The 24,350-nt window shown below is 45.3% G+C and overlaps 1 long non-coding RNA gene across 6 annotated transcripts in view; it reads left to right on the top strand.

Annotated features, from left to right (window-relative positions):
* The first annotated feature begins 7,130 nt into the window (after positions 1-7,130).
* The window catches only part of LOC133277850 (uncharacterized), a 210,146-nt gene continuing 192,926 nt past the window's right edge, over positions 7,131-24,350 (top strand). For 4 of the 6 annotated variants that reach the window (XR_009746363.1, XR_009746367.1, XR_009746366.1 and 1 more), the window contains exons 1-2: positions 7,141-7,826; positions 8,762-8,856. This is a non-coding gene — a long non-coding RNA (uncharacterized LOC133277850). Of the gene's footprint in view, positions 7,827-8,761; positions 8,857-24,350 lie in introns of all 6 variants that reach the window. The other 2 variants (XR_009746365.1, XR_009746362.1) reach the window with 2 other exon arrangements.

The following is a 24,350-nucleotide window of genomic DNA, read 5'->3' as shown; positions in this document are numbered from 1 at the left end:
AGAAAAGGAGATCCCAAGGCTGAGACCCCAGGTATGTCCCATCACTTTGAGGTGCTGCTTGACCCCTTCTCTGTCTCTCTGTTCCCCAGGGAGACCTCCTTCCCTTCACAGGCTGCCTGTATTCCATCAGTGAGGGACTCTCCAAGGCCTTCTTGAAAATCCCAACTTAAACAAGAGTGTGTCAAACTTCGCAAGGTGTGGCTGCAAAGGATAACTAATTCCTGCCAGTAACACATTATAAAGTGCTCAGCTGGCAGGCATTGGGGCAGAGGAAAATGGTTACTTCAGCGGTATTACAACTGCTTGTCCTCCATCGCCACGGACGGCGGCTGGCAGCACGCAGCCCCACTGATTTAAGCTCTGCAGGCTCCCATGTTGGCTCAGAGCTGCCTTACAGGACTTGGCCATAAACTGCACAGCCCAAGGAAGATGTTGCTTGTTTTCTGAAGGCCAGGATGAAAATCACCCCATGCATGTCCTCTATCTATTGCCTCTCTGGGCAGGGAAAACATAAATGCCTTGCCCACCATTTTATTTATTGGCTTTTCTCTGTTTCCTGGGAAAAGCCTTTTTTCCCCCCTAAGTACTTGCGTGTATGTGAGCCTGTGTGGGGCAGGCGTGTGTGTGTGTGTGTGTGTTTAGGAGGTTAAAACCAATTCCTTGCTGTCAGCAAGTGATGTTACAAACCTGCTCTGACAAGGCTGGTTGTATATTTACAGTTGGTGAGAGCGAAGGCTTCATCAATCTTCACGCTTTGAAAGGGACAGGCCCGCTCCCATGAGCACCTGCTCCGGGAGAACAGCTGAACTGTGACTTTCCAGGGAGCTAGCTGTAAATTTTAGCCATTCCCCCCGCAGCCCACGCATGCTTGAGCTCTTTAACCTTCCCAGGCTGGCAGGAGTCCCAGCAATCAGTTTAGTGCAAAGACTGGGTTCTTGTTAATTAACCTTTTGTTTCCCACTGCAGGTGTTTCAAAGTTTCTTCATGTTAAAAAGGAAGAGGGGGAAAAGGAATTCTTTGCAGAGGTGCAGCCACTCTCTTCCACTGCTCTCTATGCTCGGTGATCAAACAGGATCAGCCTTTCTTGCGTTTTCCCTCCAAGGTTGTCTCTTGGATGTGTGTCTGTAACAGCGTCTGCTGGGTATCTGCATCTGCAGAAAGTATTCCAAGCCCACTGTCATTTTGTCCTGCCAGGCCACGTTTCCCTCCTTCCTGAGGCGCCTCCTTTTCCAACCCATTCCTCCTTCTCCAGACAGCTTTCTCCAGGCATGCGGCTCCTCTGTGCGTTGATGTTCTGTTTAATCTGTTTGGCCTCCTGCACCCAGCCTGCCCAGCCAGGGAGGTTTGATTACAGACCCACTGAACACTCCTGTTGTGGCAGCCTCCAGTCTTCCCAGAGTGCTTGCTCAGGGAAGGGGAAAACCCAACCCTGCCTATGGCTCCAAACAGGCCAACCTGTGCTAAACACCTCTAAGAGTGCACTGGGCAAGGCCAGTGAGGAGACAGAGTTTAGAAAGTGATGTAGGAAAGCATAGGAGAGAATTCAGACGGATCATGCTTGGCATGTGTGAAAGCAGTTGGTTTACCTCATGTAGGCTGTCCTGTTGATAAAATAAAGCTATATCCCTTTGGGAGGGAAGTATTCCTGTGCTGTAGGAAAAGGGAAGTATTGTCCTGTTTGATCAGTGAAATTATTAGTAGAACAAGAACCTGTTGTATCTCTAAGAAAATTCATACGTGGAAATTTATCACAAGGAAAAAAAAATACGTTTAAGCCCCACTTAAAACAATAAAATAGATCTTTTGAGGGAAAGTTTCAGACTTTTCTGTAGAAGAGGAATAATGGTTTCTATAATTTAATAGGTGCTACATTTGGTGAGGAGTGCCAGCAAATCCATTTCACATAATGATATTTTATCTCCCCTGAAATGGTCATTTTCATGAATGTCTTTTTATTGGTTCCCTTGTCCCACAAAGTGTCCAAGGTGGTGCTGCTCATCCCCAGAAACTGAGTGCATACAGAGGCAGGGATGACTCCAGAAACCTATTAATAATGGTGACACACAAAATGGGCAGGAACTGCATGACAGTTAAATGTGCTCCCTATAAATAAAGAACATTTCTACTTTGACCCTCAGGGCTGTGGCTTTTTAGCGCTTACTTTTGTAGGAGTTAAGGTGGTCACAGCTATTAAAAGCTAGAGATAAGCTGCAAGGAAATTCAGGGGAGGATAACAGCACCTTTTCCTCTGCTGAGATGGATGGAGCATTAACTATGAAGGTTTCCAGATTCTTAGAACCCTTGTAGTGTACCTCATATATGAACTAAAAATCACGGTTATGGTTTCATTCTGGTCGGTACATTATGCTGATTAGAGGTAGTGACCACAATCTGTGACTGCTATTGCAGAAAATAAACTGAGTTTCAGGAAACTGAAGGGACGAATTTCTTCTTGGGAAATACAAGCAGAAAGTTGGAAGAAAATCAGAATAAAATGGAAGGAAGTGAAAAATATACAAGGGTAGGTATCAAGAAGGCAATATATGATGTTATAGTGTGATATATACACTTGGTATAAGATGGCTGGTGACATTCACAGTCAACACAAGGTCTTTGCAGCCTTCCCTTTCATGTGCTGTGTATCCATAGAATCAAAATTGCCCGAGTTTTGCCACCCTTTGAATTCTCCCTCTTGAAGCTCCTGGTTTCCTACCTGGAGGCACCTGGAGCCCTGTTTGCGTGGAGGAACAAGGATGTGCCAACATGTGGTCCATGAAACTACAAATTCAGAATGAAGCAAGGAGCTAAAGAAGTGACAAGATGAGCCGTTATGGGAAATGAAGGGAAGACCGTGAAAATGGTTCTAATAAATAATAAGAAACGTTGCATGGGCCAAAGGAATAATAGATCAGCGATGGAAAGACTCTAAAAGCCACTGAGAGTTATTGATAGACACTGCGTAAGAAAAAAACCTAAAAAGACAGAAAAATCCCTTCCAGTTTTGCCTTCATGTTCACAAAGGCAGGAGGCAGGGCACATGCCAGAGTGAAAGATAAATTTCCTTTTGCATAAAGAAGAAATATTGAAGGAAACCGAGCAGAGGTGATGGAGAAGTTAAGAGTGTTAAAAAGACCCTGAAAGCATGTGGTCCTTGTCAACCCCTTCCAGGGTTTTGAGCTGAGTCAGCAAAACGCATGACAGATCTGTGGAGGGAAATGAGAACCTCTTTGGAGCCCAGTAATGGAGAGGTTCCTGCAAGTGTCAAGCCCAGAGGTCCCAAGAAGCCTTCCGGAAATGAAAGGTGGTGGTACAGAGGCAGGTACCTTGCATGGCCAGGAGGCCAAAGTGGGCCTTTAATCTGGGGTTGCAGTGGGGAAATAGTTAGGAGAAGTTATGAGTTTAATTAAGGAAAGCCATCAAGGATTCACAGATTGGAAGCTGTGCCAATAAGGGGAAAAGAAAACTGACAGCGGCTTTCTGAGGAATGAATGCAAATCAGAGGGCAGGGAAAGCCAACAGATATAACTTGTGCAGTGGCAGGAAAGGTTGGGTATAACACAGTCAAGAAGTGTAATCTGGAGTAGAAGTGATGAGTGTGGGCCATGGAATTTGAGCACTGGGCTGGCGGGTCCTTGCAGCTGAGCTACTTGTGAGGATGCCCGTGTGCTGGCTGTGAGGAAGCATGATGTGAAAGGACTTCAGGACACAAGATAAAGTGGGTGCTGAGGTGAATTTAACCAAAGGAAGCGCAATCATAGAATCATAGAATGGTTAGGGCTGGAAAGGACCTTAAGATCATCCAGTTCCAACCCCCCTGCCATGGGCAGGGACACCTCACACTAAACCATCTCACCCAAGGCTTCGTCCAACCTGGCCTCGAACACTGCCAGGGATGGAGCATTCACAGCCTCCCTGGGCAACCCATTCCAGTGCCTCAGCACCCTGACAGTAGAGAACTTCTTCCTTATATCCAATCTAAACTTCGCCTGTTTAAATTTTAACCCGTTACCCCTTGTCCTGTCACTACAGTCCCTAATGAAGAGTCCCTCCCCAGCATCCCTACAGCAGAGACAAAGGGACAAATGGTACAAGGGTTTGAGGGTGCCTGGTCTGGCTGCAGATGAGCACAAGTTCAATCCAAGCACTGCTCAGGCACGTCTCTGCACCAGGTTCCAATGGAAGACTTCTGATTCATGCACTCCTAATTAATTCAAGCACCCCTGAAGTAGGTAAGTGCAAGCTAAACAGCTACAATCAGCCATGCTGTGTCTGACTTTCCAATGGTGAACCAGGAGGAAACTGCTCTTGTGTTTTGGGGGAAACCAGCATTGTTTTGGTTCTGTCTGGTGACCGTTTATTTTGTACCCAAACAGCTTTAAAGCACTCATTGTCTACAGTAAGCAGGTAACAGGGACTACAGGAAGGGCTTTGCCTATTGAAACTCACGTTTTTGGGTTGGGAAAACTGCCGGGTTTTCTCCCCCAGAACAAAATGGGAGCCTGGGTTCTTACCTACAACCAGCCTTGAGAGCTGTGTGTCTCGCTGGTCACCTCAGACAAGCTGCTGCATCCCATACCTGGCCTGTCTTCTGCCTTCTGCCACCAGACTCGGTAACGTTTCCATGGATGAACCCGCTCCAGAAGCACTTCAGGAAGCAGCAGGGACAGGAGCGGGTGAGCGGCTGCTGGGCTGGGGAGGACTGGAGGCTTTTGGGGCCTTCCTCTGAGCTCCAGTGCTTCTGGGTGGGTTTGAGGGGCGTAAATGAAGAGGAAACTGAACCAGAGCCGCCTCACGCCAAGTGTGCTGCTCGTGAGGGAGCACGCAGCCGCCTCAGGCAGCCATGTTGGGTGAGGAGACATCTGCCCCGGCTGTGCTGCCCACTGGATTCCTGTTATCCAGGACTGACTTGTATCCACCTTTTAATTTAACTGCATTTGTGCCTCAGAGAGAAGGAAATAAGGAAAACAAGAAGAATCCTTGAATCCCAGAATGGTTGAGATTGGAAGGGACCTTAAAGCTCATCCAGTTCCAAGCCCCTGCCACAGGCATGGATACCTTCCACCAGAGCAGGGTGCTCCAAGCCCCTGTGTCCAAACTCGAACTCTTAAACATCAACCTGTGGAATGTGCTTCACTCCACTGTGGGCTTGGACCAGATACTAACATCTGTGGGACAGCTGCGTAACTGCACCCCATTGCTGACAGCTCCTCTTTGGACCAGCATGGCCTCACAGTAAAGGAGGCTAAACATGGCTCAGCTTCTGCGTGCATCTTCCTCAGGTAAAGCCCCGGGTGGAAGGTGACTTTGCAGGGGGATCATCACTTGGTGGCCATAAGGGGAACGGGGTGCTGTGAGGCGGTGTGTGAACATGGCGGCTGGGCAAGGCCGCCCCCTGAGGTAGCTTTTGGGCGGGAAAGCGCCCGCCGCGCCTCAGCCGGGCTGTGGGGGAGCCGGTGCCCGCCGCGCCTCAGGCGGGCTGTGGGGGAGCCGGTGCCCTCCGCCCGCCGCTAGAGGCTGCTCCACACCTCATTAAATAAATAAAAACAACCATTAACGAAGAAGCCGCTGCGAACGTGGCTTTCCCCGGCAGCACTTCGGAGCCGGGCCTTGACGGGGGCCGGAGGAGCAGTGGCATGGCGGTCGTCACCTTGGGTCTCCACCACAGGACTTTGGTGGCTGCTCCAGACAGAGGGATCCTGACCGGGGGATTTTGACCTCCCGTTTTCCATGTACCAGAAAGACAGTGGGGACATCTGACCAAACTTATCCCCCCACGTAAGTGTCTTTATGTATAGCAGAAGTTTTGCTCTGGAATCCCGGCAATCCCTGGTGGCTTTGCCAGGCAGAGCCTTGCAAGGAATGCATCTAAACATGCCTCAGCTTCCTTTGAAGCTGTTTCTTTGCAGGTTGAATTCCTTTGTCTCGGGAGCAGGCACATGTGGTGTTGATCAGGCAGCCCCCAGAAATTCAGCCCCTTTTCACTTGGGTTTGAAAACACCCCAAAAAACCCAACAGCAAACAGACTCAGAGATGCTGTGTTGGTGTAAATAGGAGCCCTGGTGCTGCAGCAATTGCTTTGCCAGGCTGAATGCCAGCAGCAAGTGTTGGTGTGCTCCTGTGACTTACACCCAGAAAACTGCGGTTGTTATTAGCCTCTGTTCTGCTGTGAGCCGCCGCTCTCACAAAACAATATACAACTTCATTCAAGCATGCTGTTGTTGTTGTCTGCCTGGCACTTTAGGCTGCTGGGTGAGGGAAGGTTTTATAGGCTCGACGTTTACAGTAAGTAAATATCAGCATTTTCACCAGCCTCCTTCCTCCTCTTCCCAAAGCTCTGACTTTATTTCCGCTCCCTCCGCCCTCTTTTGCCACCAGCTTGATCTTATTAGTCTGCAAAATTATAACCTTGTCGTAAACCTGGCCTTGGGAGCTAAGGAGGACCCCTCGCAGCCACGCTCATGGGTTCATTTGGGGTTTTTATCTGGGAAGTTGGTCCAGGAGTGGTTTTCTTACTAGGATAAAGCTGGAAAACCCTCTCCATTTCCTGGAAAAGCCACTTTCTCTGTGTCAGCATCTGCCACACTATGTGTACTACTTTGGCAATGGACAGACCAGGAGTTTACTCACTCTAATTCCCATGTTCAGTGTCTCACAGTATTTCTTGTTTAGCCTCGCAGTGCTCCTGAGAAGTTTGTAATTCTAAAGTCATTCTAAACAAGAATTAAACAGTAAAGAAGTGCTGGTATCTTCTTATTGCAGATGGGCAGGAGCTGGAACTGCATCCACACTGGGTGGCTTCAGGTTGCATCTGGCCATCAAGTCCTTGCTCTGAGCATACTGCTTCCACAGCACAGAGGGACCAACTCCAGCTTCCAGCCAGCTTTTGTTCCAGGGAAGCTCAAGTACAAGATGGGTCTCGCTCCCCCGTTGCCTCTGCAAGCATTTCACACAGCAAACACCTGGTCTGCAAATGCAAAGCCACAAATGAGTGAAGATGATACAGACATAGCTTGGAGGCTTCAGACTCACTTGCAAATGAACATTATTTCTCAGAGGCAAGTGTGATTCTATCTTTGTGGGTAGCCAAGAGGGGAATGGAGTCACAGATACCTTATGCAGTCTTACACTTTAAGGCGGGGGAAAAGAGAAGAACTGACATAGCAAATGTGAGAAATCAAAACTTGGGTGTTTATTTAGGGAGACTGTAAAGGGACCATCACTTGGGTCTGGGGAGAGGAGAGGATTTTGTGGGAAACAAAAGCACTGTCAGCTTTTGTGTCTATTCTAGATGTTCCTAGCATTAGGCAGAGCTTACAGCTCTGCCTTTTAGTAATTTTATGGACCTGATATTTTAAGGCACCAAAGGGAACGATGATGTTCATCCGACATGTGAGATTATAAAATGGTGAAGTGTTTGTTTGCATGGCCTGGATTGGTAATGTCTCCTTTAGAGAGTTTACTGGTTTATTACCCACTTGCTGGTGGAACATACCGGAAACACAGAAACAGCAGAATTATTCTCATTTATTTTGTTGCAGTTAGGTTTTTATGAAGACAGGTGTACAGATGGAAATATAGATATGCCTGAGCAACTGCAAATACAAGACAAAAATACAGGATTTGCTTGCCAAAGCTGAATTCCTGCCAGTCCTTGAGTCCTTTCCTGGGACATTGTTTGCTGAAGAACACCAGTGATTTGCTTTAATGGAGTATAAAGAGCATGTACTGGTGTGAGGAAGACCTGTGGGCAGAGAGGAATAGATGGACCACACAGACAACATGACAGTTCATCATTATGCAAGGTGGATTTTTGCACCTTTGAAGGAGTAGGTAGTTATTCCCTAGGGCATTTGGGAATGGAAGTCTCCGAGGCTGGATTATGTGTTAATAGCAACACGTGCACATGTATACATATTTTTACACCTGACTGTGCATGCAATTTTGAGTAGAGGTTCCCAGGCACTTTCAGGATAAAAAAAAAAAGACTGCTGATTTACATCTATACTGTATGTTTCCTGTAAAACAAGGTGGCTGGGCAGTGTGATGTTTTGCTACAGTGGGTGGCCATCTCTGTTAGCTGTGCATTGTTTGATGGAGCAGGTTAAATTCTGCCTCTAGGTACATGCTTGTGTTTGATATGGAAATGGAGGAATCTTAGCTGGTGAGGTGCTGCAGGTTTGCAGCTGGGGGCAGAATTGAGCCCGTGCTTAGTGCAGCCGTCCAGACATCCCTTCCTTCCTCTGTTCCTTCCCTGGATGCTATATCTGCACTGTGAAATATTCCCCTTGTCTTCCTTTTTTTTTCTGGAAAGACCTCCTGTAGCATTTGCTGTGTTTATAGCTTTTTATGGGACTTGCAGCACGGGAGTTTCATTGCTGCTCCATAATCAGTGCTAATTCTCCTCATTTTATGGTTTTAAAAATGTACACACTCTGCTCTTACAAACTCTGTAAAATGCCGTTAGTGTGTCTTGGGATGATCGTATTTTGTTTACAGATATTGTAAACCTCTGTCTTTCTGTGGTACAATTACCAGAAAATGGATTAAAAATTAAATGAACATATTGCTTTGTTTGTTTTTACTGAAAGCTGTTCTCCAATTAGCTCCTTATTTAATCAAAGATTGCATCTGAGTTTATTGTGTGGCTTTGCCCAGTCTCTGATTCTTTCTCTGAGATAACTGGGTCAAGTTTTATTTACATTGCGATCCATGTAAACCACACTCATCTCTCTTCTAAATGCTCTTGCACCTTGTTTTGCAGTGCTGTGCCAGGCTTCAGATTGTTCCTCTTCTAACCTTCTCCGATGTTAGTCTCTTCCATCACGGTCTCCTTTCTCAGCACACAGCTTTGAAAAGGTAAGAACAATTTGGGAGGCATGGCTCATACCAGCTTTGCCCAAAACACTTATCACTGCCAAAGTAATTATGAACTATTTGATATCCTTCCACTTGGCATTAACAGGGCTGTTCTCACCAGGGTCCCTGTCCAGCTGCTTTGTCTCTTGAGCCCATAATTTTGTGTCCTCATGATGGCTGTTTTGAACAGATGTTGTTTTATTTTTATATTGTCCCATTGTGTGGACTGACTTCAGAATCAGTCTTCCATCAGCAGCTGTAGGTACTACCCATAGCCTGGTGATCTTTACTAGAAGAGTTCTGCTCTCTGTTGGGATAGACATAGCCACAGAGAAAACAGCGCAGACGTTTGATGACCTGTGTTAAGCAGAAAAAGAGATCGCTGCAGCAACTGTATTTGTCAGTAACCAGCTTCTGAATCACTTGTGTGAAATCACAATGAAGTTCCCAGAAATCAGCCCTTTTTGGCTGCTTATCAGAGGAAGATGCTCTGTTGTCTCCATGAAATATGCGAATGGGAACTCCAGTGTCTGTAGATGACCTGAAATATATAAGCTCTATGTCACACATATTGCATTTAATGCTGCTTTTCTCCTTTTAAGTAAAATGTTCCCAAGTGTTCCCAACTGGCTGATTTCTCAGTGTTCTAAGTTACTCCTTTGGCTCTCTCTGGAAAAATATACAAATACTATGATAATGATGTTCCTGGTGACTGTGATGGTGTTGAATGACCCATCACAGTCAGATATTGTGCTGGGTTTGTGTGGCTGGTGTGAAAATGACATTCATTTAATTTGGTTAGAAATAGTAAAAGTGGTTATTGTCCATGAAAATGATAACTGGGAAATCAGTTACTGATTAAAGTAAGACCAAGGTTCCAAGTGTCCCAGCATAGTTACAACTTGTGTGGAAAAAAGTAAAATCACTATTCATGACTCCTTCCCTTTTTACCTGAGAGGGACTTTCCCTTTGTGTAGTGCATTGTTCAGAGTGGATCCTCACCCATCTTCTCTCATGGGCTATTGAAACTGGTCTGAACAGTAAATATGAAATCTGTGCTGATGTCTTTACTGCCGACACCTATTTCTTAATTTCTTTTTTGTGGTGTTGCTACCTAGATATCATATCTGACAGCCTGGGGCTTCCCCCCCAGGCTTGATGATAGGTAACAACAGCACAATTAATCCAAAAACAGTTTGTTCTCTACCTGCTTGGATGGGAAGGTAGGAAACTGTTCCTAATTCTGTGTCTCTTGAATGGAAAGAACTGCTGCTTTACTACCACTGTCTCAACAGTCAAATGGATGTCAGAAATACTGCTCTTATGTTTACTATTAAATGTAAATGTAATACCTACTGAGTATCAGCATTATGGCTGTGTTTACATGAAGAAGCCCAGCTGCAGGCTTAGCCCTACCTATGTAGAGGCTGCAGAAAACACACAGTTAAAAGAAAGTCTTGGCTGTGCTGAAGAGAATCTGTTACTTGAAGGTGAGTAGAGATTCTGTAATTCGCATTGCTGATGATCCCAGGTAAATTCACTGGCAGTAGTGATGTTGCTCCAAATTGACACTAAAACAGCAGAGATGAATCTGGCCCAGAGCGTCTCTCTGGTGTGTTCCTTTAGCAATTAATACCACATTTTGTCCCCATTCCTTCCATGGAGTGCCTTTGCTGCTGCGTCTCACAGCCCCTCTGCAGGGACGCAGTGAGGGTATTTTGCAGAGACAATGTCTGGCTTCGCATTCATGTCTCTTAGGATAGAGTACCTAGGATGCCTTTTTAGCCTATATTTCATACTGTTCTGTGTGAATTACAGGATCTGATGATTAAAATCTACTACCTGGGATCTGAAATGAATTGTTTGCTTTCTCCTGGAACGTCACGCTTCTCCATTTCCTTCCCCTTTGCACACATACACATAGGCATGCATTCACACAAACACACTGGGGCTTCATCATACAGCAAATTGCTTATACACATGTAAGCAAATATCTTCTCAAATCATCTCTTATCACCAAGTGGGGTGTGGTGCTTGTTGTTCAAGGGGTTGAGGTTGCCTTTCAATCTGCCAGGGCCAGCCTGACACCAAAAATAAACAGCATAAGCCTGGAACGGTTGTCACAAGGGGCAGAGAGAACTTGTCAGGCAGGAGTGTGTGAGCCGGTAAGATGATAATGTGGCATGACACTTCTGAAATGAGACACCGGTTGCCATGGTGAGGAGTCAGGAGGGACTATCTCTCCAGAGGCTGAAATAAAACATGCTTTAAATGATGTTTGATTAGAATTTAGATCATGTAACTGAGTGGCTGGACCTTTTTTTCTCTCCTCCTTTTTTTTCCCCTCCCTTTACTTGTTGTCATTGCCGTCTTTGGCTGCTGGCAGAGTTCACTTTGGGAAGAAAGGGCTCTGGGTCTGGAGCAGCCCTGGTTGTAACCCCCCTGGCTCCACCACTTCCAGCGTGCTGAGAGGTTACTTAGTTCCATGCCCAGTCAATTATGCTCCTTGCTAACTCTGCTTGCATTTTCCACTTGAGTCCATCATAGTTGAAACCAGTTAAAAATGATTCCCTCTGTTCTGAAAAACAGTTAATCAATAACACTCTGAGAATATTTCTTGTCTTCATTTGCTTTCCCTGACCAGGCTACTCAGGGTGTCTGTCATCTTGTTAATGTATATTAAAAATACAGCCCAGCTTATGCACAGTTTCCTTCTTGGACTCTTCATGTTAAAGGAGAATGTGAGTGTGTGCGTGTGTGTGTGTGTGTGTATACGACAGTGTAAGTGGTAAAAGGAACCTGAAACCGAAAGAATTTGGGAAAATAATGCAAAACAACTGTCCTTATGGCCTTGTAAATGAAATGGGACATTTAAAAGTAATTTTAGCTTTCTCTGCAGTTCAGCAAGCAAATGCATTCTTCATGTCTTTCCCAGCAGAAATGGACAATAAAGGAGCTGGTTCTGAAGTACAGAACTTCCTGAATCTGTGGTGCTTTTTGATATATCCAGACATTTAACAGTCTTGAAGCAGGTATCTAATGTCTGGATAAATCTGCTGGGAAACAGTAATCAGCCAATTCCAGTATGGGCAAAAGCACCAAGTTCTGCTAATTTCAAGATCACCTGAGGTTCAACTATTTATTGATGCAAATAAACACCAGGGCTGAGATTTGCTGGGTGCTGATCAGTTGTGAGTGTAAGGTGTTAAAATATAAGGGATTTTTTTCTGGGGTGGTTGCTGAAGTGAACTGAGTTCGATGACCCGCTATTGAGAGTCATCGTTAAGTCCACATTGGGCAAGTCAATGCAGAAGCATTGTGTTATTGCCAATTTTTGGACTGAAAGGCAGAAAGTCAAAATGATTGTGGAGACTCTGTTACAGTTTGCAGTGGATGGAGATACTTTGTACAGTGGTAAAATTCCCGTGGCACAGTGAACAGAGATGTGTGTGTAGCTAATAATGATATTCTTACATACACACTGCAAATGAGCTTCCCCTTTATCAGCACATTTAAATTGTGGTCATTTGCTTTGGTGATTGAAATAGTTACACCAGGGCAGTGAACGTGTGACTACAAGTACCTTTTTCTCGGCTATTAAAATCCCTAGGCAAGACCATGCTGATTAGAGTTTCTATTGTGTGTATTTAGAGGAAAAAAAGACTACATAGTGGCTGTACATGAGGCAGAGTGTATTCCAGGAGTCAGAGGATGCCCTGTAATTTATGAGAGACAAAGAGGTACATTAGATATTGTTAGAATACATAATAATCCTCTGGCAATAATTTATTTGGCTTGCAAGGTTGGGATCTCCATAATTCTTGGGTGCGCTCTAATGAAGGCTGCTGATGCTTATTATATATTTTTGTGTACATTACATGTACCTGTGAATATATGGATGCTGCACTTGCCTCCTGCTACCCGACTACTCACGGAGCTGCCAGTGGAACTATATTGTGTGGACCATTTGTCTAAATAGTCCAGGAAAGTGCCTGAGCTGTATTGGCTTCTTGTCAGCAGTTCTCTGTAACTTTGTGCTCATAAAATCATCTTCTGCAGATTTAGCCTGGTTTTCTCACACTATCAGGTCACCCCTGGCTCTGGGGTGACACAGGCATCATCATGGAGTTGTGGTCTTCAGCAGTACGTGCTGCTTTCATTAAATGAGCGTCCTTTCTGAAAGAACAACAGAGAGATCTGAGAGTGCATGAGGACCTCCCTGAAGGCAGCGTGGACTTTTGATGAGTGGGCTGGCCCATACATCAAGCACGTGTCGTTACCTTGTGGAACAACCATGTGGAGGGCAGAAAATGGTAGAGTGATGGGAAGAAGCAGGGAGCACATATGAGATGAAGCAGTAGGGCATATCATGTTCAGAGGCTTTCCCTACAGTAAAAATTCTTGGTTCCTGTAATCCAGAAGAGAGAAAAAAGTTCATATGCACAGGCAAGGGAAGTAAACAGAGAGAGAACTTGAGATAAGGAGCTCAGTGCTAAGAGAGCTGGGTGAGCTGGTAGAGGGTTGCCAACATCAGAGTAATAAGAAGAAAAACCATAGTTTTGAATGGGGAAGCCTCATCTCTCACTGTGTTTATGGGTAGTTTCCTCTGTAAGAGACTTGCACTCCTAGCAGCTTCATAACCAAGATATGTTTCTGCTTTGCTGAATGCGGCATGTTCTGTTCACATGACCCTTAAGAATCAGTGGAAAGGAAGGGGTTAAAATTGTTTATAGGGCTTTTTTGTGCATATTAATTAGGTATTGCTCTATTTTATCACTATAGTGCACTTTGTACAGCAGCTTTAAAAAGGCTTTAAGTAATATTTGCTATGCTTCCTGCAGTCTAATCTTCCAAATAATTTAGGTTATCCATGCCATGGAATTTACTCAACAGTGACGTAGAAATTAGCCCTGAAGTGCTGGAAGATCCCAGAGCTGCTGATTATGGTTGTCTGATAAAAGCATCGGCCTATAATGGTTTTATACAATGTTTTTGTCTAGTGGTTCATCTGGTTTTGAAGGCAGTCAGTATTTTGATCAGAAATGTGCATTAGGAAGCTCAGAGTCATAAGGAAAGCCACTCTTGCAGGCTACTTGATTTGCAAGGCTATAGTAATAACTTGCAGATTCTTGTAGCTGTCTCTGGCCTTGATGCAGGCACTATGGTAGTGGCACTACTTAGAGCTAGAAGTTGTTTCTTTCCCCTCCCTGATTTGGGACTGTAAAAGCTGAGGAATTCAGTGAAACGGCTTCTGTCAAAGCTGGGGTTGATTCTTTCTAACCTGGTGCCTGGCTGATGCTGAAGACAAAGCTCCTTTTTCATCCTGATGCTGCAGGTACTCAGCAGACGAGAGCTGCAGCCAGTTGTGAGCCTTTGGCAGCTCTGAAGGAGGGAGATGCTTATTGTGCAGGTGTTTGCAGATACAGGGATCATGGAACCCAAATTCTCTGTGGGTTCCAGCAGGGCCAGGATTTCACCCTTAGTCAAGAGTGACCTGATCTGCCTTTTCTACCCTGCTGTTAGGGTGACTACAGGATCCTGGTCGCAGGTGGCCTCTGAAATTCAGCGAGTTATGCCAGTTCAATCCACCTGTAGATCTCATTCTCCCATTTCAGGGCAATATTACTTTCCATTAATTCTAGCTGTATCTATTCTTTTATTGAATCCACAGTGAGGTCACTACAGAACTGTAAACCTTGATAACATGTCTCATTGAGAGTGCTTGATTTCTTCATCTGGCTCTCTAGAATTTCCTCTGCCTATTGAACCTGAATGCATCTAATCAACTGCTGAATACAGGGTTCTGCAGGATGATTAACAACAAGCAAAGTAGGAATGATCTGGAAATTATTACTTAGCTTCTTGAAGTACCTTCTATGGAAACAGATTTTTGTTTTGCTCAAACCAAGCCTCAAACCTGCAACATTCTTCCATGGGGAATTTTCCAAGCTTGCTTTTTCCCATCATCTTTCCACACTCTCATCTTCCTTTCCTTTGGCAAAAGCACATACCACTTCACCACAACATCTGCATCTGCTGTTGTAGTATACAGCTCTTCTGATCCCACATCAGGTGTCAAATCTTTAATATGATTTCCTACATGTTTGACTAATCAATGCAGAACATCATCATGAAAGATAATTTTGCCCTCTGGCACTTCAGGGACAGGATAATGAGGCCTGGTGTTTTCCATTTTTTATTCTTCCACAAGAATCTACATTTTTTAGTCCCAGCTAATTGATTTAAGTTCATGGAGGAAGGTTTTTTTTCCCCTTTCCCTTCCAGTATCTTGGATATTAATGGATTCTAGTGAGCTAGCAGAGCTGTGTGATCAGTATGTTTAGAGATTCAATATACTGCCGTTCTGACCTTTCAGAAGCCAGGGGGAAAAACATTAGGCCCAGCATGTTGATCCCACATGAACACTGAAATCTCAGGCAGGCTGGAGCTGTTTGAGCTGCCTGGAGACAGGAACTTTCTGCAAGAAGGGAGGTTTGTACTCAAATCATTTACCAAACAGGAGGGAACCAAAGTCTTGCATCCCATTGAGGAGATTTATGGCCTTGCTTAGGCAGTGCTGGAAGGTGGAGAGATGGAAACTGAGGCTTTCAGAAGAGACCAGGCACCCATGCATGACTCTGAAAATCTTGGTCAGTGAGCATGGCATAGCAGGCTGTGAGTGATAAACCATGAGCACAGGCCAGATCTCTCATCTCCTTCCTTTCTGAGCAGGCTGTGAAGCTTTGGGTTTTCTGGAGGGAAGCTGGGCAGACTCCTCACTGATCATCTGTGAAGCTGAAGGACCAAGACAAAGCCTTTTCCAGTGGTAGCTGAACTCTGTCCATCTCAGCAAACCTCTGTTTTAGTCTAAACATCCCTGAAACAGTGTGAACCAGCAAGTCAAAACCTGTTTTACTTCCTGCGGCACCACTGATAGCATGGCCTGAACATCACCTAGTGAGTGATATGTCCCTGTTGGCCACAAATCCACCAGGTTCACCAGATGAGACCTCAAAGGGAGTATATTCCCGCTGCAGCAGGTACCTGAGGCTCTAAGAAGTACGAGTTAGACATGCTTTTATGAATAATTCGTATATTTCTTCAGTATTTTACCACCATTAACTAGAGTTATTCTTGTATTAGTATTTTTTTTAGGGATGGCAGCAGCTCCTGACAGATTTGTTTGGGGTTTGCCCTCTTCATAAATGAAGTGGCCGATAAAATTTAATTTTTCTTCAAAGAAAAGCCTATAGCTCCTTAAATTGCTCATTTAACATCACTGAAAAGTAATACTCCACTTTCGAATGGACATCGTATTAACTTTAAAAGGCCTATTTAAAGTGACGGTTGTCAGTGAGTGAAAGCCAGATATGGTAATTTCCAGTTACAAATCAGAGTGAGGAAACTGGAGAATGGACAACCTTGTTAACACAAGCGCGACGGAGGAAGCACCGGGGTCAGAGTGCCAGCACGGGAAGGAATAAAGACACAGCACCAAAAATATGTCCTATAATTAGGGCAGCTGTAAGAGTCAAGGTTGAAGATTCTTCACCATGACATGTCTGATATAGAAAAAGTGATAGCCAAGAGTAATCACTTACAGGCACCGAGCCTTAAAGGAGCAGCACTGCACTTACCCTGGCTGGGGCAAGGGAAGCCTGTAAGACAAAGCACTAGGGGCATGGGGTGACCCTGGAGCAGTGTGTATGGGGAAAGGGGAGGGAAGGGATGGAGATTTCAAGGGTCAGCACTCAAAGGGACTGAAAACTAGGAAAAATGGGTCACTCATGGAGAGGTTTTTTGATCGTGGTATGGAACAGTGTGACTTGGAGAACAGGGTGGGTTACCCTGTGTGCTGGTGGGGGTATCCGGGGTTTAGATCCAAGTGAACAGGCACAAAATCACCCTGGGGGGAATGTTGAGGGGAGGAAGGTGACAGGCGGAGGCTGAAACAGTGTTTGTAAATGGACAGACATAGGTACACTGGGCAGCAGGAGAGCAGACCCTGGTGGTCATTCAGATAGCACAGAAAGGACCCCAGCTCCAAGCAGCAAGCAGTCAGGAGGGCACACATCCAGCTGGATGAGGTGCAGAACATGGCTGTTGTGTGGTGCAAGGTCTCTTCTCCCATTGGCAATGCTCAGAGGAAGAGCCCTTGCAGGAGGAAAAGGAGACATTTCTATTAGTGAAGGATGTCTCTGGATAATGGTTCCAGCTTCCTGGGGATCCTTTGGGATCTGTGGAAACCTTCCAGGCTTTCTGCCTTCTTTGTGACCCTCTTTGGCAATGGTTATATAAAAATCCCAAGGGGCTGTCACAGGAGAAGCCTCCTCTGCTGCCTTCTGCTGTATTTCCTTGGGGAATGATCCAGTCCAGGCAGTTAATGTGGAGCAACACGGGCACATGCTTTTCTTCCTCAGTCCCTGCCTCCTCCATGGGATTCACTTGAAAGGGTAAAGGAGATTCAGTCTGAACTAAGTGCATTTACCTGCCCCAAACACCCTTATTTCTCTATGTTAAGCGTATACCACATAACCACCTTCAGCTGAGCTTCTCTGTCATGCATTTTGGAGCCCTCTGGCTGGAGCAGCACTTGCTCTTCGACTCCACACTTGTGAATAACCCACCACATCTCTCTGGACAAGCCCGTTCCTCACCTAGGCTCAGTCATTTCTAACAGTAGTTAATGGTTCATAAGTAACAATGAGGAGCCCTTAAGAGAAGGACTGTTTGACCTTGCTTTGGGCTACTGTCTCCCCTCCCATTGCTGTCACAGATTTGGTTACCTGATTTTTGCCTAACAGCTTGCAGAGCCAAACCTTCCTTCAAGGGCAGGAGGATCATCCAGCCTCCATGGACATCTTCAACATCCATCATTTGGTTTGCAGCACTCTTGCGGTGGGTTTCAGAGGTTGAAGTGAAGCAGCTCCTCTCCTTTGCATGAACACCCTGGGAATGGAGTCAGTGTGTCACTGGACAAGGAGTTCTTTGGCTGAGGAGATCAAAGGCTGAGAGTGTTCAACTTCCCATGCAGCCCCTTTGTCAGGCAGTTTATTTTGCCTTTGTCTTTGTCAACCTGTACTTAGGGATGCTAATTCGATTTTCCATTGAGAGGTGAGGATATCTATATTATTTTCCTAAAACTCCAGAGAATATTATAAATTTCTTTTTATTGCTTCCAGCCATGTTATTTAAAGTAATTAACCTTAATTTATAAATTTTTATATCAAACTGCCTTTTAACTTTTAGAACTGGCAGGAGAAGTCCATTTCCCAGGGCTCCTAATAGTTCTCCATTTAATCAAAATTCATCCATCAGATTCCAGTGTTAAATCATCTTTTAATTGGGAGTTACATTCTGGTTAATAGTTTTATAATTCGCCGCCTCTAATAGTTTTTACCACAGGGATCTACTCCATTTTTTCTCACTCTATTATTCCTGGTGTTCAGCAGGGACAGTTTAAAAACGTTCACTTCCCCTGCCTGTTCTTTGTGATCTCATTAATTCTTGCTAGCAAGTTCCCTTTCTCCTCATTACTGGAGCAGAACTACCTTTATCACTAGGTGAAACCTTCCTCGTTTCTACAAGTGCTCTCCAAGTTGTGTGTTTTTTTTTCGTTGCCTCTTAAAAGGAAAAATAACAATCTGCAATTTATTGGAGCAAATAAGCTCGTGTGTGCTGTGCATGGCCTTGGTACTTGACACTGTTGAGGTTTCAGCCTGGAGATTTTGGGGGCAAGAACTTTCTCTAACTTTGTGTTCTGGTGTTTCTCACAGCCCTGACACGGGTCAGGTTTTTGAGGAGGTATTTCCAGTTAAAAGTATCAACTACTAATAGTATGACAGAACAAAACAATCCAGGAGGCATAAAAAGGAACAGACTGATGGGAATGGCAGATTTGGAGGGCATCATTTGATGCAAACCCACATGTCTTTTGCATAGTAAGTGCAGTTAGCCGATGTTCACCAGCAACAGGAGCAGAATTGGGCCTCAGCACCTCTTACTGCTTTGCTTACGTGCAAATGAACTCTGCAGTGTAGCATTGTCAGCTACACTGCATGCAATGGCCTTGCTGGATGCAGCTGAGCAGATAGGGCAGTGCTACATGAGCCTGGGATCCTCCCAGAACAATAAAAGGAGCCGAGGAGAAGGAGATAGTGGTGTGGATGGGGGAGTAAAGCCAAGCTTGTCGTTGCTCAAAAAATGCCTGGAATTAGTGTAAAATTAAATGTGAAACCTTAATCCTCCAAGGGCTGATTCTCAATTTGCAGATCCACAAAACCTCTGCAAATTACCCTACCAATCCTACTGACAGTTATAGGAATATGTTATATTGACTACCCAAAGTCAGCCTCGGCAAAGGAGAGTGCGTTGTAAAGTGCCGGGGTAAGAGTAAAGAAAAACAATTTCCCAGGGTTTATATCTTAGTCCCTTGGACAGTCCTGGAGAATCGTTTCATATATAACTCCCTATAAGAAAAATAGGATGGACAAGTGTAAACAGAATTATTATACAATTATAGTGGCCCTCGGAATAACTATAACACTGTCCACACTCATTTTTATGCCTCCATAAACTACCAGCACTGTAGTGTTCTTTTAGCCCTTCTTTGCCCCATGCGGCAATGGAATAACTTCCCCTACTTAACATCTGCATCTGTGCAGTGATTTGATATGACAATGATTCCAAAATACTCCAGCACTTTTAATTGACTTATGTTGAGATCATATCAGCAGCCACAGACAAGATCTTATCTCATGTATGACTCCCATCCCTCCTGACTGTTACAATATTTATGGTAATAAGGATCGTTGGCATTAGCCAAGTATTAAGTCCTCAGCTGTGGTAACTACATTGAGAAGCAAGCCATAATTTCACAGACTGCTGGCCAGCCTTTCCTCTGAGTGATAAATAAATAAAGGTTTAGCTTTTTGCTGGGTACAAAATCTATCTATGGAGTTTTTATGCCTGGAACCTAGGTTTCGGGATTTCTTAGGAGAAATACTACAGTAATGCAGCAGTTAAAAAGTCCCCAACGCTTGCTACTGTATCTGAGGAAATTAGCATAGAAATCTAAACCAGTATTACAGCTCTTGTATGCATAGCAGGCCTACTATTACCTCCTCTTTTGTTGCTGCTGCAAACGTTTGCTTGGAGAGACCTTCCTGTCAATGCATTTTTGACAGGGGTCAAAGTATTTCTGAGGGAAACTGAAAGAGGACTGGGCCTGATCTCAAGCACTGACAGCATCCACAATAGTCTGTTTACTCCTCCTGCATGCTGGAAAATTAATTAAAAGTGTTTGTGAGATGTTTTGAGGCTGCAAAAGCCCAAGATGCTCTTGATAAGGAGAATGCAGGTCTGCCTGTGGGTGCAGGAAGCACTGCAGGTAGAAATGGATGTGCTGGCTGGAGATCCTTGGGGGTTCTTTGACAGGGGTATTTAGCAAGACCTCTTGCTTCTCTTGGTCGGAGAAGTACGTGTGCAGCTTTCACCGCTGTCTTTAGATGGCAGTCCAGAGGGGGGAAATGCAGCCGGATCCAACAAAGCATCTGTGGATCAACCTGCATTGTTTCATACTGCTTTTTTCTAAAGGTCCAGGAGTGCAAATTCCCCAAAATATTTGTTAATTTTATTATATTAAATTTTATTACAAATTCTCCCAGCTTTAAGATACTCATCCCCCCCTGCAGTTCTGATCCAGCTCTGGGCCAACAACACAAGAGAGATGTGGAGCTGCTGGAGCAAGTCCAGAGGGTGCCATGGAGATGCTGGGAGGGCTGGAGCAGCTCTGCTCTGGAGCCAGGCTGAGAGAGCTGGGCTGGAGAAGAGAAGGCTCCTGAAGGGGAGACCTTAGAGCAGCTCCAGTGCCTAAGGGGGCTACAGGAAACCTGGAGAGGGGCTTTGGACAAGGGATGTAGGGGCAGGACCAGGGGATGCTCTGTTCTTTTAGGCGGTACTGCAGAAACGTCTCCAAGGCTTTACAAACTCTTAGGGAAAAATGCTTTGAGATTTAGTGAGATGTAGTAACTTTTTAATAGATTGGTTGGACTTTCTTGTGAAATTGTCACCTTAGAGATGGAGTTTTATGTGTGACATCCATGTGTGTAGGAGTATAAAAAAACACCTTGTTTTTAATTTGATTATTTCAGGCTTATTTAAATGAGCATGACTTAGTTTTTGAGGTGTTTTATTGGTTTCTGACTTTCCTGTGAAGTTTTTCATTGGAGAATTTTTTCAGCCTGTTTTTGGTGTGGTTTTTTTTGCATATACTGTATATCCCTTACAGAGATGGGAACTTACGAAGATTTCTCTAATCGTGAGTCACTGGGGATGTTGGATACTGCAAGGTTCAGGTTGTTGCTCACTGCAGAGCCTCCCAGGACTCTCTGAAAGCAGTTCTTTCTCTTTTATATCACATGATAGTGAGACTGTAGGTAAAATGTCAATGTTCTGTCTTTCTTTCCCTGTAAAACACTATGATATTACAGTCGGTCTGAAGTGTTCAGTGTTGGGAGATGTGGGTTGTGACAGTCTGTCCCCACAAAGCAGTTCAATGTGTCCTGTCCTCTACCCTCAACTTCCCTCAGATGAATAAACCCCGCAGATCTGGATCAGCAGCCAAGCACCTTGCAGACTCCTGCCCCAAATTCACATAAATCCCATCAGTGATGCAAATTAAAGATTGGTTGGACATTAAACCAAATGCTTTTCATTTTGTGAATATATACATACAGACACACAGTTTTAGATTTGGCCACTTAAAATCTTCATCAAGTATTTTCATTCTGTTACTCTTCACTAATGCATTTTTAAACGCGTTTCTCTTGCATCAGCCCAGTCTCCTCTTTCATGAATCCTTATCTCTGTCCTATGGGCATCTGTATCCCTGCCCTAATGTTCCAGTGCACAAGTACTGAGCTGCTCAGAACCCTAATCGTACAAAACCAGACGAGTCATTACTGAAGTGGATGAAAGAAGGCATTAAATATTGGCATAAAGGAGAAAAGATAAACTGGTACAAGAAGGTTCATCTCTATTAGCTGGAGTGTTTGGGGACACCACAGAAACAAACCCAGGGTTATAAATACTGCCCTTGATTAGGAACCTGTGATGAAATCCAAGGAATGAACTTCTGTGCCCTGTTTAAGCCTGCATGGCTCTCACTGGCATCAGGGATGGTTAAAGGTGGAATGAGCTGTGTCTGTTCTGTGTACAGTAGTGCAGGATTTGAGCTCAGAGTTACACTGTTGGGCATTCACAGTCATGAAGTAAGTCAGGAAATACTGAAACTAAAGGGCATAAGTGATTTGGAAAGTGGTAAGTACCATCACTGTGAGCTAGGAGACACTGTTTGGGGGCCAGTAGCAAGTTCTCCTTTGATGCATCAGCCCAAACACTGACGAGGGGTCATTAAGGAGAGGCTGGTGGCTGAGCAGGGCAGGGGGAGGCCAGGCAGGCTGCTCCCACCTGCAAACCTGCCTCCACTTCCCATCAGGGCATCTGCAGCTGTGGGTGCTTAGCAAGACCCTGAGAAAAGAAAAGAGGAGCTGGAGGGGCTGCTCCTTTTCTAGTAGGGTGAGTGGTGCCTGTGCCAGGCTGCTGCAGGATAGTGGGGCATAACCCGCTTGATGCATCATTGGAAAGCACACGTGGAGCTGCTCCTATGGCTCCAAGGCTTTGGTGTGAGACCTATGCGTGTGATTCATCTGTTGGGGAAGGTAAGGCATTACAGCTTTCTTCTCTGGGGTGGCTGGGGATGTTGCTGTTGCAGTGTGGTGTGCCTTGCACGTGTAGCAGGCTTGCTGGGTGCTTGTGTTTGGCTTCTTGTGCTTCTGCTTGGTAGGAAGCAGCTACTGAAGGGCTTGTAAAGCTCTGATGTGTTGTTTCTCCTTCTCTGGCCTCTGGGGATATGCCCGGAGGTGTGGGGCTGGGAGCCCTCTGCAGTGGAGTGGTCTCTGTGTCAGGATCAGTGGCTTCTCTGGAGAAAAGGAATGAGGTGAACTTCCCAGGTGGGAAATCCCTGAGAGCTCGAAGTAAATACATGGAACACAATTCTGTTCCCCTTTCTCGCTCAGGTGATTTCTGAGCAGCGCTTCTCTGAGCCTGTGTGCTGGAGTCCATGAAATAACTGCCCCTTGGACACCAGTGTCCCTGGAGAGCCAGGGAATCAGGCAGTTGGGAAAACAGCCCTGAGCAGCCGTTCTCCCTGCCCACGTTGTGCTCGGCTGCATGCTGGCATGTAAAGCAGCCCTAAATTACAGGCAAACAAACACAAAACCCTGTCGTTTTTCATCTCTTTACTGTGCTGTGTGGGCAGAAACTCATCTGGTTGCCTGTAACAGAACGCCTGGGTGGAGAGGAACTGGGGGGGGGGCAGTTCAAGCCACTCCTCCCCTGGAGATGCTGCCCTTCAGTGAATCGTTGAGGAATAATACAGGGTGTAGCACTCTTGTTCTCTGCACACAGTCAAACAGAAAACAACGTACTCTTGTGCGTTTATTTGGGGTGAGGGATAATGGCCTTCAGAATAAACAGCAGCTGTCTGTAAAGGAAGCAGTGTTCTTTCTGCACTCCTCTGGCCCCAGCTGCCTGCTGGACCTCCTTCCAAACAGTGTCATTGAGGGGGGAACCCTCACAGAACTAATCTAGTTAGAATTTATTCTCCTTGATTTTTGTGCCTCTTCTGTTCCCCTTTCTAGTTTTGTAGCTATGATGCAGTATTGATCCAAAGATCTATAGGATCATACCATGGCTCCAGGTGGGTGGCAGGATTGAAGCTTGGCTTCATTTCCATCTGAATGGGACAGAAAATAATTCCACTTTCCAGCTTTTATTGCTCAGAACATTGCATTTCTCTCATTGCAGTGTATGGGAATTAGCTCTGGAGGAAAGAAATGATCCCTCCCCTTCCTTGATACAGAGTGGAGCAGAAGGATTCAGGAAGATGTAATGTAGGCAAGCAGACAGCAAGCTCATTGCTGTTTGAATTGGGTGCAGCTGGATTGCTCTAATGAAATGGGACCTCTCAGCTGAGGTTCAAGTGGTGTTTCTGTGGATGGATGGTCCCCAGACGGCAGATGCCTTGTGTGGCTGAGACAGCTTCCTCCGGCAGTGTGGTGTGTTAAACACAGTAACAGCAGAGGAGCAGGCTTCGATCTGGGTGTTGGTGTGATGCTGAAGGTGGGAATGCCTCTGACCATCGCTGGTACCCAGGCCAGCTCAGATAGGCTGGGTGGGCTGTAGTCACTTGGCTGCATCACAGACCTGCTTGCACATCTGGAGCTGGCTGGCACAGCCTTTCCTCCTGCACAGCTGGAGCTCAGTCCCCACTGGGGCTCCAGAGCCAGCTGTCCTGAGGCTGCATGTGTTTCCAGAATTGCTCCAGGTTATATTAAACACTGACCAAAGAAACCTGATGGCTCTCTGAAACCAGCCTGCCTTGAAAGTAATGAAATGACACAGATGTGAATTTGTAGATGGGAGAGAAACCA

The sequence above is a fragment of the Pezoporus flaviventris genome, unplaced genomic scaffold, assembly GCF_033815535.1.
Source record: "Pezoporus flaviventris isolate CSIRO_AGI_PZ_B2104156 unplaced genomic scaffold, CSIRO_AGI_Pfla_v1 ptg000063l, whole genome shotgun sequence".
NCBI lineage: Eukaryota > Metazoa > Chordata > Aves > Psittaciformes > Psittacidae > Pezoporus > Pezoporus flaviventris.
Note: the sequence above shows the minus strand (reverse complement) of the source record. Positions and strands in the feature narration are given on the sequence as shown.